This window comes from Lissotriton vulgaris, chromosome 8 (assembly GCF_964263255.1).
Source record: "Lissotriton vulgaris chromosome 8, aLisVul1.2, whole genome shotgun sequence".
In the NCBI taxonomy this organism is placed as follows: Eukaryota; Metazoa; Chordata; class Amphibia; order Caudata; family Salamandridae; genus Lissotriton; species Lissotriton vulgaris.
In genome coordinates, this window is record NC_141696.1 from 856368831 (window position 1) to 856387427 (window position 18597).

Consider the following 18597-nt stretch of genomic DNA (forward strand, 5'->3'; position numbering starts at 1 on the left):
CTCACATTCTACTTGTTGGAGAAACCTGGCCCGGCCAGTGCGTGTGTGCGTATGTGGATGTGTGTGCGAATGTGCTTGTGTGCATGTGAGTGTGTGTGTGTGCACACACCCTGGTGAGCCCCTTCCATGCCACAGTTATTTAAGGAATGTGTGTGCGAATGTGCTTGTGTGCATGTGAGTGTGTGTGTGTGCACACACCCCGGTGAGCCCCTTCCATGCCACAGTTATGTAAGGAAGGCAGCTTTTAAATGTCACAAGTAAAAATGTAATTTGATTAAAAGTTCAGACATGACGAGTACTTAGAAGAAGTTTTTCTACCAACAACCAGAAAGCTACATTCTGCTGAACTGATGAGTACTCGGCAGGAACATCATGTCCTTATCAATAAGCTTAGGTCGACATGGTGTTGACATTTGAAGAGTTCAACTTCCCACTCCCTTCTGTATTCAAAAAGTAGTGTGTTTGTGGAAACAATTTGCTCGATTTACTTTTCAATTTACTTTAGGTAGAGTTTTCTTTTTATATACAATGACAATAGAGACTCAGTACTTCTCATTATATATGCACTGCATAATTTCAGTCAATCAATCAGGGGGTTTAAATTGTGCTACTCACCGGTGAGGGTCTCAAGGCACTGGAGGAGGGGGGTGGCGCTCCGGTTCAGATGTAGAGCCAGGTCTTGAGGCTTTTCCTGAAGGTGTTCAGAGCAGGGAAGCGTCTGATGTTGACTGAGAGGTCGTTCCAGGCTTTGGCTGTGGTGTACGAGAAGGCTCTTCTACCCGCTCTGGTTCTGAGGATGCGCAGGGATTCTGCTAGGGCGAGGTCAGAGGTGTAGAGGTTCCTTTTGGGTACGTGGAAGGAGACTCTTTCGTTTAGGTATTTGGGTCTGGTGTTGTTGAGGGATTTGTAGGCATGGGTGTTTCGCTTGAAGGTGACTCTTTTTACGACGGGGAGCCAGTTAAGGTCTCGCAGGTGTTGGGTGATGTGCTCTTGTCGCGGGGTGCCGAGGACGAGTCTGGCCGCGGTGTTCTGGATGGTCTGGAGTTTTTGTAGCAGGGATTTGTTGATTCCCATGTAGAGGGGATTTCCGTAGTCCAGTCTGCTTGTTAAGAGTGTGTGGGTGACAGTCTCTCAGGCTTCGGGGGGGATCCACTTGAAGGTTTTGCGGAGGGTGTTGAAGCAGGTGGAGGCGACTGCGTTTATCTGTCGGGTCATAGTGAGGGAGGATGATGCAGAGGTTCTGGGCATGGTCTGTGGGGTTGTGGGGGTAGCAGAGGGCGGAGGGCCACCAGGAGATATCCCAAAGTGCGGGGGAGGGTCCAAGGACGAGGACTTCTGTCTTCTCCGAGTTGAGTTTCGAACTGCGGTGCTCATCCATGCTGTGACATCTTTCATTCCTTCTTGGAAGCCGAGTCTGGTCGTTTCGGGGTCTTTCTTGAGGGAGAGGATGAGCTGGGTGTCATCGGCATAGGATACAATGCTGAGTCCGTGCTGTCTGACGATAACAGTGAGGGGGGCCATGTTAATGTTGAAGAGTATGGGGCTGAGCGAAGATCCTTGTAGTACTCCGCAGGTGATCTCTGTTGGTTCGGAGAGGAAAGGCAGGAGAACGATCTTTTGGGTTCTGCTGACGAGGAAGGAGCGGAGCCAGTCAAGGGCGGTTCCCTGTATTCCTGCATTGTGGTGTCTGGCTGCAAGAGTGTGGTGGGACACGGTGTTGAAGGCTGCAGAGACGTCAAGTGGGGTGAGGGCTGCGGTGTGGCCTTGGTCTAGGAGCGTGCAGATGTCGTCTGTGGCAGCGAGGATGGCAGTCTCGGTGCTGTGGTTGCTGTGGACTCCTGATTGGGAGGGGTCGAGGATGGGGTCTGAAACATATAATCTCATATTTCAAATTATGCATATGCCTGATTTTTTTCACCTTTAAAAAGAAATGTATCTACTAGAAATCCAGCTGAGATTTTTAACTGGAACAGGCTCAATAGAAAATTAATATGAAAATTAGTTATCACAGCACTAAGTTATCTGTAGATATTTAAACAGTTCATCAATATCATTTGGTTTAAAATTGCTGAATATGCCCAATACCTTTTTGAAAAATTCTAGACTAATTCCGTTTAACTTTATTGTCATTTAATCTTGTATGACAAAACCTGTAATCTATTTTTTTTTACTGCAGAGATTTCGAAACAGACACCACATGTACCTTTCAGCGCAGTTTCTCTCCCTAAACCTACTTTTAATTTATTTTGTTATGTTTTCTCTTCTTTTTTATTTCACATTCAGCCGAGTAGGCTGGTGTGCCAGACTGCCTCTCATAAGCCCTTTTATAATTTGGGTTGCTGAAATAGAAATAGGACTGGTGTGACAGAGCTTACGCTCCCCCAGCACCTGCCCATTTCAGTTTCAGCTCTCCAACGGTGCCTAGAACCCACTCTGCACAAGAACTTCTAGCATCACAGTTTTAATGATTTTTTTTAACTATCTTTATTGGCATTTTGGTTCATACACAGAACAGTTCATCGTTATAGATTAATACACTGTTGCTTCATCGAAAATGAAAGCAATACATTACAGAAGGCTTAGTCTTGTAGATTGGGTAGTTACAGAGGTACAGGTCGAGTGTTCATATTGTTTGGGTTCCGCCATTATATTTCCATACCTCTTACTGTATTCCAATAATGTATAGTTGTATGCGAAACTTATAAGTTCTAGCCCTGTTTATATTTGGGGGTTGTCCCACATAGGATTGCAATATTGAAGCAGGAAGTGTTATATTGCCATCAAGGTGTCTTAACACTGGTCTCTTAACACACCTTCATAACTCAACTGATACAGGATAGGAATCTACACATACACTCGAGGTTTACAGCTGTGGGGTGTTCCTGGTGCATGAGAAGAGGCAATGTATATTTTGATCAAAGTAGTGTATGCCTTGCTTGTGGGGTCTTTTACTTATTTCTCGGGGAATGGTAACAATTGCTTGTCATATCTTCTAATTATGCTCTAGGTCTGTCGCTATTAGCCATCATAATCTAATCTGTTACACCCTCGCTATTTGTGTCTGCACTGCTAGAGTGGCTCGGGTGTTCCCTTGTGAACAATGTGTCCTTCCATTGATCAGCAATCAGGTGTTTTATCTGCCTCTTCGCCACCTCAGTATGCAGAGCCCTACCCTCAGCACCAGCCCAGGTAGCCACATCCCAATCCCAAGCATGTATTAGTGGTCCTGTGACAGATTTCCATGTCATGGCTATTCTTCTTTTGGCCAATTATAAGACCAAGTCAATGAATCTATTCTCCACTTTATGCTTGGGGGGTTGAGGGAAGAGCCCTAGCAGACAGGTTTCCACTGTAGGGGCAAGTGTGCGCCCTAGCACAGCGTTAATCCTGGATATCACTTCAGACCAGAATTTGCTTATTCTCTCACATCCCCAGGTCATATGTATGAAATATGCATGACTTTGGTTGCATCTCGGACAGCATTGTGGATCCCCTCCATAGATAGTAAATAAGCGAGGGCCGTCATAAATGACATGTGTATTAGGTTAAATTGTATGTATTTCAGTACCCTGCCCCACTCCTTGTCTGTTAATTCCCTGTCAAGGATCCGTTCCCATCTATCCCGTAGAGCCTGTAGTGAGGTAAGGGAAGCTCCAAGCAGTGAAGCATAGAACCATTTAAAGGTGTCCAACCGAACCCAAAATGATCAGTGAGTGTAATACTGCATTTGTCTCCAGTTCTTCTCTGCCCAACCCCATAGCTGGTTAAATGCCCTAGCCAGCACCTTGTATTGCAGGAACTGCCCTGGTGGGAGACCACATTCCTCCTTTTGTGTTGCGAGCAGAAGCAGAGTTTTCTCCTGGTAGCAGTCGCCCACCATCTCAGGTCCTACCCCCGTCCATGCTGTCATTTGGTCTGATGTGATAATCGATTGCAGCTCCCTGTCGGGCAGCCCTACCAGAGGTAGCACCATTGGGTACTTTGTATCCTCGGGTAAATTTGCCAGGATGCACTTCCAGCATTGCAGGGCAGTTGTCTGCAGTGTTGAATTGTATGGTACCCTGGTTGTATGATCCAGCAGTTTAGCCAGCAAGAGATGGGGGTGCCTGTTGGGCTCCATGAGGAATGTCCCTTTTACATTTACTCCCTCCAGCCACTGAGCCAACCATTGCAGCTGGGATGCCAGAAGGTAGAGCTCAAAATCTGGCACCCCATGCCTCCCTCGATCCTGGGGTGACTCAGGGTCTACAGTGTGGCTCTCCGTCGCCAGTCTCTCCAAACTAGGTCCCGTAGTAACAAATCTAACTGTGGAAACCTCCCCGTTGACATTAATACTGGCAGGTTAGCGAAGAAATATAAAAGACAGGGTAGCATAACCATTTTAGTCAAAGAGATCCGAGCCATTATGGGAAGCTGCAGGGTGCGCCAGAAGTGTACATCGGATGTGAGCGACCTTAGGACTCTGTCTAAGTTTCCCTCTCTTAGATCATCTAATGAGTGTGAGTTCTGGATGCTCAAATATTTGAATGTATTGGACGTCCAGTTAAGATCAACTGGTAGGTCCAGGGGTCTGGGCAAGGGTTCAGTCACTGGGAACAGATAGGTTTTCTTCCTATTAACCCACAAACCCAACAGCCTCCCAAAGCCATCCAATAGCTGCAGGACAGTGTCGGACCCCTCTGCGGTCTTGTTCAAATAAATCAGGAGGTCGTCCACATATAGGGATATGACTTGTATTCTCCCATCAATCGTCAGCCCCATGCCTTCCCCTCGATTTGATAAAGATTTATAATGCGCAAAACAATAACCCGCAGGTATCAAGGCGCCTAACAATAACATCTAAAAAAAGGAAACATCATCCTTACACATAGGCTTGCAGGAAGAGGCAAGTTTTAAGGGCACTTCGGAATTTCTGTAGGGAGGGTAGGGACCTGAGATCCAGAGGGAGATCATTCCACCATTTAGGGGCCAGGGTGGAGAAAGCCCTGCCACCCCACTTGGCTCTTCGTATGCGGGGGACTGTCAGGAACAGTTTCCTGGAGGAGCGCAAGTCCCTTCCAGGAGTATAATGGGAGATGATGGAACCAACACCCATGTCGCTGTTCTTTGCAATGGCTCTATAGGTCATACATAGGACTTTAAACCGTACTCGGTGCTCTACCGGTAGCCAATGCAGCGCTTTCCTGGCCAGCGTGGCCGAGGTGCGTCTGGGAACATCCAGAACAAATCTGGCTGCAGCATTCTGGACTACCTGCAAGCGCTGCAGCAGGCTCCTGTTTAGCCCCGCATACAGCGCATTACAGTAGTCCAGTCGTGAGCCGATAAGTGCGACAGCTATTTGCTTTCTGGATTGCTGAGAGAGATATTTCCTGATTCTTCGCAGGGTGTGGATTAAGCCCCAACAGGTGGAGATGATTCTACTAACCTGTCTGCCTCCCTTCCAAAACAGCGCAGCCAAAGGCTGTATGGCCAGGGCAAATAAAAGCAGTAATAAGGGGCAACCTTGGCAAGTGCCACGAGCAATCTGATATTGTGCGGATATAGTTTTGCCTGTCCGAACACATGCCGGAAAGAAGTGTGTATAACAGTTGCACCCATTTTGTCCATCTCTTCCCAAGAACCATGCATTTCATCACCTTGAGGAGGTAATCCCAACTTACTGTGTCGAAAGCCGTCTCCAGGTCAATCGACAGGATGGCTGAATGTATGAGAGACCGTGCCTGAGGGTGTTACAACACCGAGTACAATCTACGCTTATTATAGGAGGTATTGCAAGAAGGGATATACCCATTCTGGACAGTGTATAGTAGGGTCTTCATATATGGAAGCAATCTGAGTGCTAATATTTTGCTAAGTATTTGAAACTATACATTAAGCATGGAGAGGGGTCTGAAGTCTACTACTCCGGCTCCTGGGGTCGTCGTCTTTGGAAGTGGGATTACCATGGCATTGCGAGTGGTTCTCAGGTAAATGGCCGAGCTGCAAGGACACTGCACATAGGGTCACTAAGTAAGGGCCAACTTGGATGAATATCTCATGTAAAATTCCCCCAGGTGACCATCTGGGCCCGGAGTCTTCCCAGAGGCCATCACAGCAATGGCCTCTCGGACCTCCTTTAATGTCACAGGTCCCCCTAATACCTCCTTCACGTGCCCATCTACTTTTTGGAGTCTCAAGGGGTCTGAAAAAGCCAGTGGGGCAGCATATAGTTTCTCATAATACCCCCTAAATAAATCGTTAATCCTGTCTCTATCATATACGGAGCTACCTGCTTTGGTTTGAATCTTCCCTCGAGACTCCGGCTTGATTAGCCAAGCCAACAAATGACTGGCTTTTCCCTCTTCTCTCTGAACTCTATCTAAGTATTCCCTATAATAATGGCAACTTAACCTCTCCAAAGCATCATTATATCGAGCTTGCGCATCTTGTAGGTTGGTGTGGACTTGCATTTTTATGCCCTGCACATTATCTAGTGCTGCAGCTCATCCTCCAGGGTTGTCAACTCACGACGAAGTACCCTCTGTACACTAACTGTTTGTCCCATGCAGTGGCCCCTCACCACCACTTTAAATGCCTCCCATTCCACTAAGGTACAGGACGATGATTGTGTATTCTCAGAGAAGAACGTACCAATAAGTGAACGTAGTGATTCCTCAAACGGGGCATCCTCCAGTTTCAGAGGACTGAGACTCCAGTCTCAATGTCAGAGACCCAAGATCCCCAATCCATTGGGGATCCTGGGTCTACACCTAAGAGGTTGGTGGGTCAGCAGTAATGGACTGCGATCGGAAAAGATCTGCCCTAAGTATTCAAAGTGTATGATGGAGCTGCTAAAGTCTGGTGAGCACAAGAAGGTGTCCAGTTGTGTTTGGAGTTGCGGTATAGGGGATAAGAACAAGTATTCCTTGTCCCTCGCATGTTGCACCCTCCAAACGTCTTCTAGCTCTGAGAGATCCTTTTAGTCTCGGAAACCCTAGCTGCTGTACGACTGGCCTGCATTCCCGATAGGGGGGATGGGAGTGGTCCATTGATATATCCGCTACACAATTAAAGTCCCCTCCCAAGACTACACGCCCCACCATCAAATCAGCCATCTGGGTTGAGAGGCGAGCCAGAAAGGCCACTTGTTCTTGGTTGGGTGCATACATGCAACCCAGCATAAGGTCCTGGCCAAATAATCTCCCTGCGATGAGGACATACCTGCCCTCTTTGTCTATTAGGGTTCATGTCGGTTCATAGGGGATTCCTGCTCTTATCCAGATCAATACCCCTCTGGCATATGCCGAGAAGGTGGTGGTGAAGATCTGTCCCCTCCACCGCCTATGCAATTTTTCGACCTCACCTTTGAATAAGTGTGTCTCCTGTAATAAAGCTATTTGTATGCCCCTTCTCTTCCGATAATTGTGTATGTTATGGCGTTTAGACATTGTCCCCATCCTTTTAATGTTCAATGTTGGTAACTTCTGTTCAATGTGTGTTGACGCCATCTATGTAGTAATCGCATGACTCCCTCTTCCCCCTCTACCCGCCCAACCTTTCTCTTTTGAGAGAAAGAAAAGACTGACCCTCTCCTGCAAAAGAAAACAAATCCAACCTTATGTAAAAGCCCTCACAACAACAACTCCCTGATCCCAGGGCAGTTTGGCAATGGCCAACCACCCAAACCAGTCCAACATCATCAAAGTCAAGAAAGGGCCCAAACCAACCATAGTGAGGTCCTTGAGGAGGTCGTGACTTGTCTTGGTAACTAACGGGTGTGTACCCAGCGTGTACTGGCCCCTATATTGATCCGGTCCATATGTATTTCAAAGTAATACCAGGGTGGTGCAGTCACATCCAAATAGAGTTAGAACTTGAGCTGGTCCTGCAGGGCTTCTTTGTTATATTATCTCATCCGGTGTCTTCGGGGTCACTATTGGAATGGTATCTCCTCTGGAGTATTTCTGATTCAGAGCTGTCAAACCCTCGCACAGACCGTACCCCACCTCCGATGGGGGTCTCCCCTCTTGCGCCATTTCAACTACAGCTTTTAGTGTCACTGCTCTTTCCTGCTCTGTTTGAGAGGGACTCAGTTTCTTTGACAAGCCTTGTGTGGGACTCTTCTTGGGTCTTTTCCTGTGCCCGGGGCCCCGCTACCGGCACCACTGAAGGATTCTCAGTTTTATATGCCTCAATGCAGTCCCATCCTGTTTTGGGATCGTCGCAAAAGTGGGTATTTCCATCTGGTACTATACAGAGTCAGGTAGGGAATATCAGGGAATATTGGAGGCCCTCTTCCCTCAGCTTCTTCTTAGCCTCCAGAAACGTAGCTCACCTTCGTTTGACGTCAAGTGTGTAGCCAGGAGAAATGGAGATTTTATTGTTGCCCACTCATGTAGGGACCATCAGTTCTGGCTTTTTGTAGAAGAATTTCTCTGTCCTTGTAGTGTAGGAGCCTGGCAACCACGTGGCGTGGGGGCCGACCAGGAGCCGACGGTCTTGCTGGCACTTAGTGGGTTCTTTCAAGAGTATAGATTCATGTCAAGCATCCCTGTGCCACCACCGTGCTGAGCAGGACTCCAAATAAGTGACCATGCATCCTCCTTCCAGTAGACCAAGGACTCATATATTATTTCACCAACTATGGTCCTCCTCATCTTTGACTCTGTGCTCCAGGATCCGGACCCTATCTGAAAATTCGGCTACTTGCTTTGTCAGCGCTTGCTGCGCTGGGGTCTGTTTCACAATTCCAGACTCCACCTCCTTCAGCCTTTCAGCTGACTTCATGTCTTCTGCACAGAGAAGCTCCAACCCTACTGAAACATCATTAGTATCATGGTGTACTGTTGTCTTAGTGTCTATAATGACATCTAATATCTTAGCCAGCTGTTGTTGTACTGGATCTGCCTTGGATGGGGCTTTCAGGGTACCTTGTGTCACGTCACGTGGGTCCTCCTTGTGATAGGGGGTTGCCCCAGACTGTTTCGCCCTGGTCTTGCCCATCGTCTGGTGTCAGTGTATATGCAGCGCCTATATTCCAGCCGTGCCCACAGGGCGCCACTCTCAAGGTGTCCCCGCAGCTGGACCGCGCACCCTCAAAATCCAGGTGAGTAGTTGAGGTCTGTGTGACCGCTCACTTGTGACATGGTGGCAGGGGCAGCGCAATCCAGTCGATGTGGAGCTCAATGAAGCATCCAGCCGTCCCTGGTCTTACATGGGCATAAGGCGAACCCCAAGAAAGAAGGCCTCCTTCTCCATCTCGTGGAGGTCAAGTCCAGTTGGGGTCGAGACAACGCCCGCAACTACAGGCAGGCAAGTGCGCCCACCTCAAGGGAAACTGATGATGGGGATGGGTATGTAGCAGAGTTCCACCCAGATGCCGCCTCCGTTTTAGTCCAGGGTTGGGGGGTCCAGCCAAGGGGCAGCAAGGGAGAACCATTTACTTTCTCCCCCCTGAGGGGTAGGGACCCAAAGAATGCAGAGGAGGTAGCGGCCCCCGCGCTACCAGGGGAGCCTCCACCACTCCACGCCAGTAATCTGGGTCACACCAGGCCTCACAGCTTAGGACCTTCCTGGGACCAAGGTCATATGCCCAAGCGTGCAGGAGTCTGTGCAGGCCTCCTCATTGATGTAGCTACGGGTGGACAGGACGCGTTGGACGCGAATACCCAATCCCCCCACAGCCATCGCCGGACCACGAGTCTCCCACACTCACCAATGGTATGTCAGCGCACACCACTAGTCAGCACATATACAGGACGCCACCTCCGGAAGACGGTGAGGCAATGGGCCCTGTTCGAGTAGAACAGCGGAGGCCATGCCTCGCTTGGGGACCAGTCTACCAGTCTTCTTGATCGTGTTGCGGAGTCCCCCGTTCAGCGCCAGCACTGTGTTGCCCGGTAACTCGTCCCCGGGATAGTTCGCTCCGGCAGCAGTACTTCCCTGCGTGGGCCAACCAAGCAGATTCCCAAGGCCGCCCCACAGCTCTGCTTGAATGAGTCTGGGCCCGCTCCTCGAGACTCTCGGTCCGTCTTTGTTTTCTCCTCTCTAGGGGCACCTCAGCTAGCAAGCCGTCCCGCTGTAGTGGTCGCTTCTGCAGCAGGCATCCCGCCGGGTAATTGGGGGACGGCACTGGATTAAGCAGGATAAATTATGGGCAGGCGTAGAGCTACAAGCTCACGCGTCTGCCATCTTGGGGTGTCAAGCTACGCCCTCCTTTTTATGGCATTTTTCATTTATTTTAATCTTAATTTCATTTTACGTTATCATCAGTTCAAAGTATGTGCCATTCGTCGTGTATGACAGAAAAGGGATCAAATCCCATACACACTAAATTCAATAGCAACGTCTGCCACTGGCCAACTTTATGTTATCAGGTCGCACAAGCCTAAAAGTGGATCAGGCAGTCTAACGGGGTGCTCTCGAAGTACCCTCATAATTGTCAGAGGGCAGTTTAATTCTGCAGAAGTCTAGGGTAGAGAGTTGTGGCTGGACTGGAAGCTAGATGTAACCCAAGAAACTGGTTTGATGCCAGATTCATATTGCACAGATTGAGCAAGGACAACGAGCGAGTGTAAACCTCCCCACAAAGAAGTTTTTTTAAACTCGACCAATCTAAAAGAGAACAGTTTATTTATCTTTTTTCTTTATATAGAGTTTTATATAGCGCAAACAAAAACCCTCTAGTCCAACATAACACTTTATAAATGATCAGGGTGAGAGAAACAGGTAAGGCAGGCAATAATAAACAATAATAACATTCACAATAACAGTACAGGAAGCAGCAGTACCCATTCGGGGTGAAGAACTCCCTCTAGTCCAACAGAGAGATCAACAGAACAGGCCAAAGTGTCAGGAGAAAGACCACATGTGCAGACAGTGTGCATTATTGATGCCAGAGAGGAGAGATCATGGGAGCCAAATTAAGAATGTGTTCATCAATAGAACTTTCACTTGTGTTTTTTAAACATGCAGGTGAAGGGTGAACTCGTATTTCAGATTACATTTTGCAATGCTTCAAGGTCTCTCATAGTACCGGGAGTATTATTTCGCCACAACTTCAAATTGTGTGTGCCTGTAAGAAACAAAATCCAGCCTACTGTGGAAGGTGAAAGTTCTCTGTGTCATGTATCTGCAGTCCACGCCCATAGATAGCTCCTGTTAGTAGGTGGCAGGCAGTGAAATGTAGCGAGCTCCTGTCTGTCATGGACAATCGAGTGCATGAAGTTAAAGCTTGCGGGATGATTCTGGTGTGTGCCATGCCTCTCCATGGTGTCCCATGCAGGGGGTTACTCTCCAAAGGGATTGGGCAGTCTAGTGCATGAGGGTGGGGGTCATTCTACTTCTCAATGAAGGCAAGTCTAAGAAAGAAGGCTTTTGTTTATTGGCAGGGGCAGTTTTGCAGTTTTGTGACCAGATCTATGTCCATGTGATTAGGAAGCCTTATGCAGGTGTTCACTTGTTTACATGGGGAATAATGTAGTTCAAATGACTCAAATGTATTTGGAAGGGATATTCAAGAGCAGTGAGCTCTTGTCCATGTAGTACAGTTAGGTTGCGAGTGACCCTGCTCATGTGGGTCAGGGCTGTGCAGATGAATCCCTGTTCATGGCATGCGTGGAGTCAAGTATGTCTGTGGGGCTGTCTAGTATAAAGGTACTCGCCCCGGAGGGTGACCTAGTGGCATAGACACAAGCACGTGAGGTCAGACAAGTGCGAAGTGTGCCGGTTCATGGGGAGCAGCCTGTTGCAGACAATACCTGTCCATGTAATGGGTTAGTCTTCTGCTCAACGCAGGTATACTGCTCCTGGCCTTCGTTGAAGAAACGTTTGAATACAACAAATTCAGTGTTTCTACATTGCATACTGAACTGGTAAAAGGCAACCAGAGAGACACTTTGCATGACATAATATGATCCTTGCCAAACAGTCACAGGTCAATCTGATGGAGATTAGGGGAGGGTTTGAACAGTGGCTGTAACTTTATTTGGGCATAAGGGCGTTGACCTCCCCCACCTGATGTGATCCGACACTGACGCATATTTAATTTTTATTTTTAAAGTGTCTTTCTGATTACGTGGCTTTCTGCCTGAAGAGTGAAGTCGGGGGTGGATCTTCAATAACCAGCAATGATGTGATGACAGTGCAGCAGTCTTAAAATGAAGTGCGCATGTCGGGTTGGACTGGTGGCTTGCTGTGACCAGCCCGACATGCGTACTTTAGGGCTCACCTTCCTGTGAAATTTTCGGGATCCAGGGAGGACACAGCCACAGACACCAGTCTCCTGAGGAGCTCTGGGTTTACCCACTCCAGCCAATCCAAGCACTGCTATCATACTGTTTACGAACATGAACAGCAAAGAAGCAGTGTCTGGATTGGCTCATTCAGGAGGCAGGTGGTAAGCCTCAAGTCTCATGTGAGCTTGCACAGAGAGTCAGCGTGGGTGGGAGGTTAACAGAACATGCCCAATCAATGTGCAGGTTTATTGTGAAGCCATGCAATGATTGGCCATGTTGTTCTCTTTCCCTTCACACGCAGCACCAGAGTCAGTGACAGCATTGCATATGAGGGAGAGAGAAGTGGCGCCCAGTTGCAATCACCCTGGCATTAAAAGTGTTTACGCCCCACGGCCTTACCACTTTGAAATGTCACCAGCCGCCACTGAGTATAAAAATGGGAGTCAGGCCCTTATTTCGAGTGGTCTCTAAATTCTGATTGAGTAGGTAACATGTAAATGCCCCAATATCAATTATGAGGTCTTAAGTGTTTCCCAGAATCTATTAATGTTTTTTTTAGAAAGCTGCTGAAATCTCTATGTGAAAATATGGGGGAAAATGAACCAATACCAGGGAAATAAAACCCGGATTGGCCAATTTCACCAGTGAATCCTCATTTCTAAGGGGACCCGCTGGGTCCAACTTGTAATGGCATGCTTTTTCCCTACCCCCGAAGTTACCCATAACCCTGTTATTGGTAACTCCGAGGTAGGCAATTTTTTAGGACACTCTTAATGAGGTCCTAAGAATAATGAGTTGGGTCACAATGTGGGGCTCGAATGAACCGAAGACTGGCTGTAAACCCCCCAAGTTAAGAAGTACTCCCCCAAAACTGAGGGAGGGGTTGTGCCCTGATAGTTAGTTGAACATTCGGAAGCAATCTAACTACATATTTGCCAATGAGAAAGCAGTCTGTTTTTAAGAAATTCCTTGTCTTCAAGAAATAACATGAATCCAGTTCAAAAGCAAGTTTCATCTAAAAAAGGAAGACTTTTTGAATAAGAGTGTGTTTTCTCCACAACAGGCCGATATATCTCAGAGGGGATGGTTATCATTTATTTGTCTCCTCGATCACAATACTTGCACCATTATCGATTTCCTTAATCTACGTTTGTAAATCATTAGTCCACAACATGCTGCATTTCTCCCCTCCTCAGTTTTGAAAACGGTTTTGTTTAGGTGACACTCTCACAGACAGGCATGAAGTATTTAAACATAGTTTCCCAATACTTTTATAACAACCGTACTTTGCAGAAGTATTGGCAATACATAGACACTGCTAATTATTTTAATTTTTTTAAATACCATTATTAAAGCAAATTCATAGTTCAAAATGCTTTCAGTTATTCCTGTCTATGAAATGGTTGAAAGTACCAACCACATAGTTTAGAATCCTTGTTTTTCTTATTAAAAAAACATTTCAAATGCAGAGTGTCCCAGGAGACATATTGTAAAGGAATGTAAGATGAAGGTATGGGCTCCCTGCACAGTATCAGTTCTGTCTGTTTTTGTTCGCTGTTTCATGTTTGTTTTATTAGTATTTTCTCGAGGGTTCTTCTGTTGCTTTCATGCTCGCTGTTTTCTTCGCTCTACAGATGAGCCTGACCTTCATCAAACCGCTTTTCGTGAACCCCCTTGATTGCTCGTGCACATAACACAGATGCTTCAAACACGTTCCTACGCACTGAAGCCCACAGGAGTCCCTACCACGTGACCCCGCCTTACCTCGGGTTGGCTGCTGTGTTAGAAAGGCGGGAAGGAAGAAGAACGCGCGTGGCCTGCTCTTTCTCCATTTACACACTGCAGTGATGACGTTGTCACTTAGTCTATTGCCTTCAGCAAATCAGCGACTGATGTTGTCCATGTCTAGCAAACCGGACACTCTGGGATAAAATTCAGGTACAATCAGCTAGGTTAGAAGGGGGCATGGCAATGGTGCATAGCGCTGTAATGCAAGCAGAATATGACCCTTTGCTCCATTGAGGAGCAATAGTCCCGTCAGGACCAGTGCTTTAAATGGGCCGGTACTCACCGGTACTGAGTACCGGCACTTCTGAATTTTCAGGCCCTCAGTACCGGCACTTTTTCAATAGCCAGAGAGAGTACCGGTACCCTATTAAACGGGACTGCAGGCTCCGGTTATGTCTCCCCGTTTGCACAGGATAGATGACGCCATGCTTCTCAGGAGCCTGTAAGGGCGCATGGTGATTCCAGCAGCGCCCATGTGAATGGCCTGAGACAGCAGGGGTCTAATAGGGCTTGACTTGCGTCACAAAGTGATTAACAGTCCAGGGTCTCGACAGACCCTTCCCTGTTGATCACATGCGCAATGACAGTTCAGCTGAAAGTGCTTTAGCCTCACCCCCGCCCCTCTCAATCAGGTGCATAAATGGGTTCCCGAAAGACAGCCAAAGCCGGTTTTCTTTGCATCTTTTTGTTCAGGACAGGCGCTGCTTCTCTTTGTGAGCCCCTCCAACATTAATCACTGTGTTAATAAAGTAATTTGCATAATCCAAGTGCCTTCTTCTGTGTTCGTGCCCCCCCCATGATAATCATCTATAGTTTACATTTTTTATCCCGTTTGCATATACATATGATGTCTGGCACGTCCCGTGGATACGTCTTGTTAATAAAGTAATTAGCATAATCCAAGTGCCTTCTTCCGTGTTCGTGCCCCCCATGATAATTATCTACAGTTGAAATTTTTATCCCGTTTGGCCCCGTCCAGTGGATACATCTTGTTAATAAAGTATTTGAATAATTTAGTGACGTCATCATGTCGTGCTGTCATCTTCCGCGTTTGTGCATCCCATCTCCCATGGCTAATATTTTAAAATGTGCATCCCATCTCCCATGGCTAATAGTTTTAAATGTGATCCTGGTTATAAAGTTATTGGCATGATTCCGTGACATCATCATGTCGTGCTGTCATCTTCCGTGTTCGAGCATCCCATCTCCCATGGATAATATTTTCAAATGTGCATTCTATTTGCATAATCCAAGTGCCTTCTTCCCTGTTCGTGCCCTCCCATGATAATTATCTACAGTTGAAATGTTTATCCCGTTTGGCCCGTCCCGTGGATACGTTTTGTTAATAAAGTAATTTGAATAATTCCGTGACGTCATCATGTCGTGCTGTCATCTTCCATGTTTGCGCATCCCATCTCCCATGGCTAATAGTTTTAAATGTGATCCCGGTTATAAAGTAATTGGCATAATTCAGTGACGTCATCATGTCGTGCTGTCATCCACCCATACACACAGATAGATACAGACGGACAGACACACACACACAAACACACCACACACACAGACACACAGACGCAGACACAGAAGCAGACACACGCACGCACACACACACCCAGACACACGCACACCCAGACATACGCACACCCAGACACACGCACACCCAGACACACGCACACCCAGACTCACACACCCAGACGCACACAGACACACACACACTGCAGAACAAAATACTGGCCAGATGGCAAACTTAGGGGATGAGTACAGAATGGAGGGGAGAAAAGGAGACAAGTAGGGAAATAAACAGTGAGGAAATTGAAGACTTGTGGAGAGAGTAAGCAAAAGGTGGGAAGAAGAGAAGCAGAACTAGGGAGATAAGCTTAGAGGATGGGTAAAGATGAGAGGCGAATGGAGAGGACATGCCTATATAAAGGCATGGAACCAGGAAGAGCCTGGTCGTAGGGAAAAGGGCAGTGGCATTGTTTTAAATGTGTGTACTACCACGTGTCTACTGCTGAGGAGAGTACCAATACTCATGAAAGGTAGGCTCACTGGCTGCTAGTGCTGGTGAGCACGAGGCTGCCATGGTTGGAACCTATTTGACAGCCACAGCACATCTATAGTCCTGAGCAGAGCCGCTGTTGAGCTATTCAGATTGGGATCATTTGCATGATGTTGCTGTGTTCACCATCACACAGTATTACAGTGGAGGGCCCATTTAGGCCCTGTGCTGTTAATCACATTCCCACTATTGTGTGCATTTGGGCAAGCACAGTTATGGAGGCAGAACATGGACAGCAGCAATTTAGAAAGTCATGGGAGGTAAGGAGTTTAAAATGGCTTTAATCCCACCTGAGACTTTTTGTGAGTGTTTGCTTATGTCTATGTGCTTGCCGACTTGTGTGTGCCTGTTTTTCTGTGAGAGAAACGTGAGGGAAAGAGGGAGAGAATCAGGACACTCAGGAGATTTTAGAGGGAGTATGTGTGAGTGTGTGTGAGTGGGTGTGTGTGCGTGTGTGCGTGGGTGTGTGTGTGAGTGTGTGTGAGTGTGTGTGTGTGTGTATATGTCTGAGTGTGTGTGTGTATGCCTGAGAGTAGATAGTATTGTGCCAAACAACAACAAATAAAAGTATGGCATTAAAAAGCAGCTAATATTACAAAACGAGGAACTGTTCACATATCATCCTGTTTGGATTTCATTTTGTGTAATAAGCTAACCTGTTTCGTTTACATACACATATTTTTCATGTGTTTTTATAATGGCTGCAACTGCTACAGAATTCATTATGTATCATCATATGTTGCTCTTAGCCCCGCCCCTAGCCCCGCCCACTTGCCACACCTCTAGCTCATATTAATGAGTACCTGCACTTATTTTTTCCCATTTAAAGCACTGGTCAGGACTATGTACCCAGTGCCCTTTAACCTACTGCACAACTGATGGCTACATAGGTCTCTGCTGAAGCCATATTACAAAGCAGTGCTTGGATGCAAACAGAAATCTGCGCCACTCGAAATGCAGGCAGCGCTGTGTAGTATGTTAAAAGGGATTCAAAACTGTAATTACAAATGTAGGGGTGTGCTTTGAGAACCCGAATATTCAAATGGAATCACAGTTGCAGTTCTTGGTTTGTAAGTAACTGTGCACAAGCAAATCTGGAAATCATTGTCTGCCCACCCACAAAAGTTGCAGAAATTGTAGGCAACAGGTCATCTCCTGTAGAGGGGTTTTGTGAGAAATGAAAGTGAGTCCCACGGATGCAGGGCTGGACTGGCTGTAATTGCCTTCAGGCTTATCCCCAGGAGGCTGGAAGGGTGGGGACTTTTTTTTGTAACCGGGCAGTGGTTTTGAAGCAGTTCTGCAATGTAAGCCCGCAATAACAAAAGCAGGCCCGCAATAACAAAAGCAGCAGTGCTTCACACTTGCAACCCACCCCTCGAAGATGTCTGGTTCTACATAATTCCCAGTGCCACTTTGGGTTCCCAGACAGGCCCTGCTCGGATAGACCCATGCTGTGTATGGTACCACTGGGAGACAGCATAGCTAGGGCTATGCTGACTCGGTGTACTTCAGTGTAACATTGCAACCATCCAGAGAGCCACAAGGGTGGACGGAGTACTAGGCTGGCAGGAGGGGGAGCTGTACATTGCAAAACAGTAGCATGTTGCTGCTCTCTGGTGGTCACATGGCAGAGTGATGTTCAAGCGCTCACTAATAAACTGTACGGGCTACGTGTAGGCATGGCCAGAGGCCACTCCCTCTGTTCCCTATTCCCTGTTGATCCACGAATCATGATAGCCATGATGTCCTTGATGACGCCATCACTTCATTTGTTAATTATGTCATCAGTGATAAAATTCATGAAATCATGAGCTGTGCTTGAGTTGGCATTATCAGTGTGAAGCTAACCATAACTGGTAAACTTCAATTGTTTGTCAGCTTTCAATTATAACTATAATAGTCCTTCAACTTAAGATTTTGCTGTTGTGTGGGCAGTCATAGCAGCCAAGTGTCCACAGAGCAGTGTCTCACTTTACGTCAGTCCTGACCTTTTAACAGACATCCCATTGCAATTTGTGCTAGTATTTATCAGTGTTGATATGTTTACACTGATGGGGGTTGTTTCCCTTTTGGAGAGTTTTTACCAGTTATTATAGCTTTAAACCTAAACCACAGGAGCGGCTTTTGCAGGAAAGAGTGATATGCTGAGTTCAGGAGTATTCGACTGACGACCACGAGGGAAAATTAAATAAGTAATGAATTTTCTCTTGTCGCCTGTTGAAATCCCCCCCAGTCCGTCCCCCCCCCCCCCGCCCCCCCCCATGCCGGCCCCATCGCTCTTACCTGTTCGGGACTCTGCTTCTAAACCAGCATAGCCTGGTCATGACTTTTGCCCAGTACAATTAAATACATGCTGCTGTGCCATGTACTGTGATCATGGCATGCCCTTCGGCCATGCTAGCGTGCATTGCCCTTGCCTCCAGCGTGTGCATGCCATTACCTACAGCGTAATGTTATGTGCAATATAGCCACTCCCTGTATCTCCTGTTCATGGTCTGTCATCATGCCTTGTTCTCATTACCCCTGACTCATATA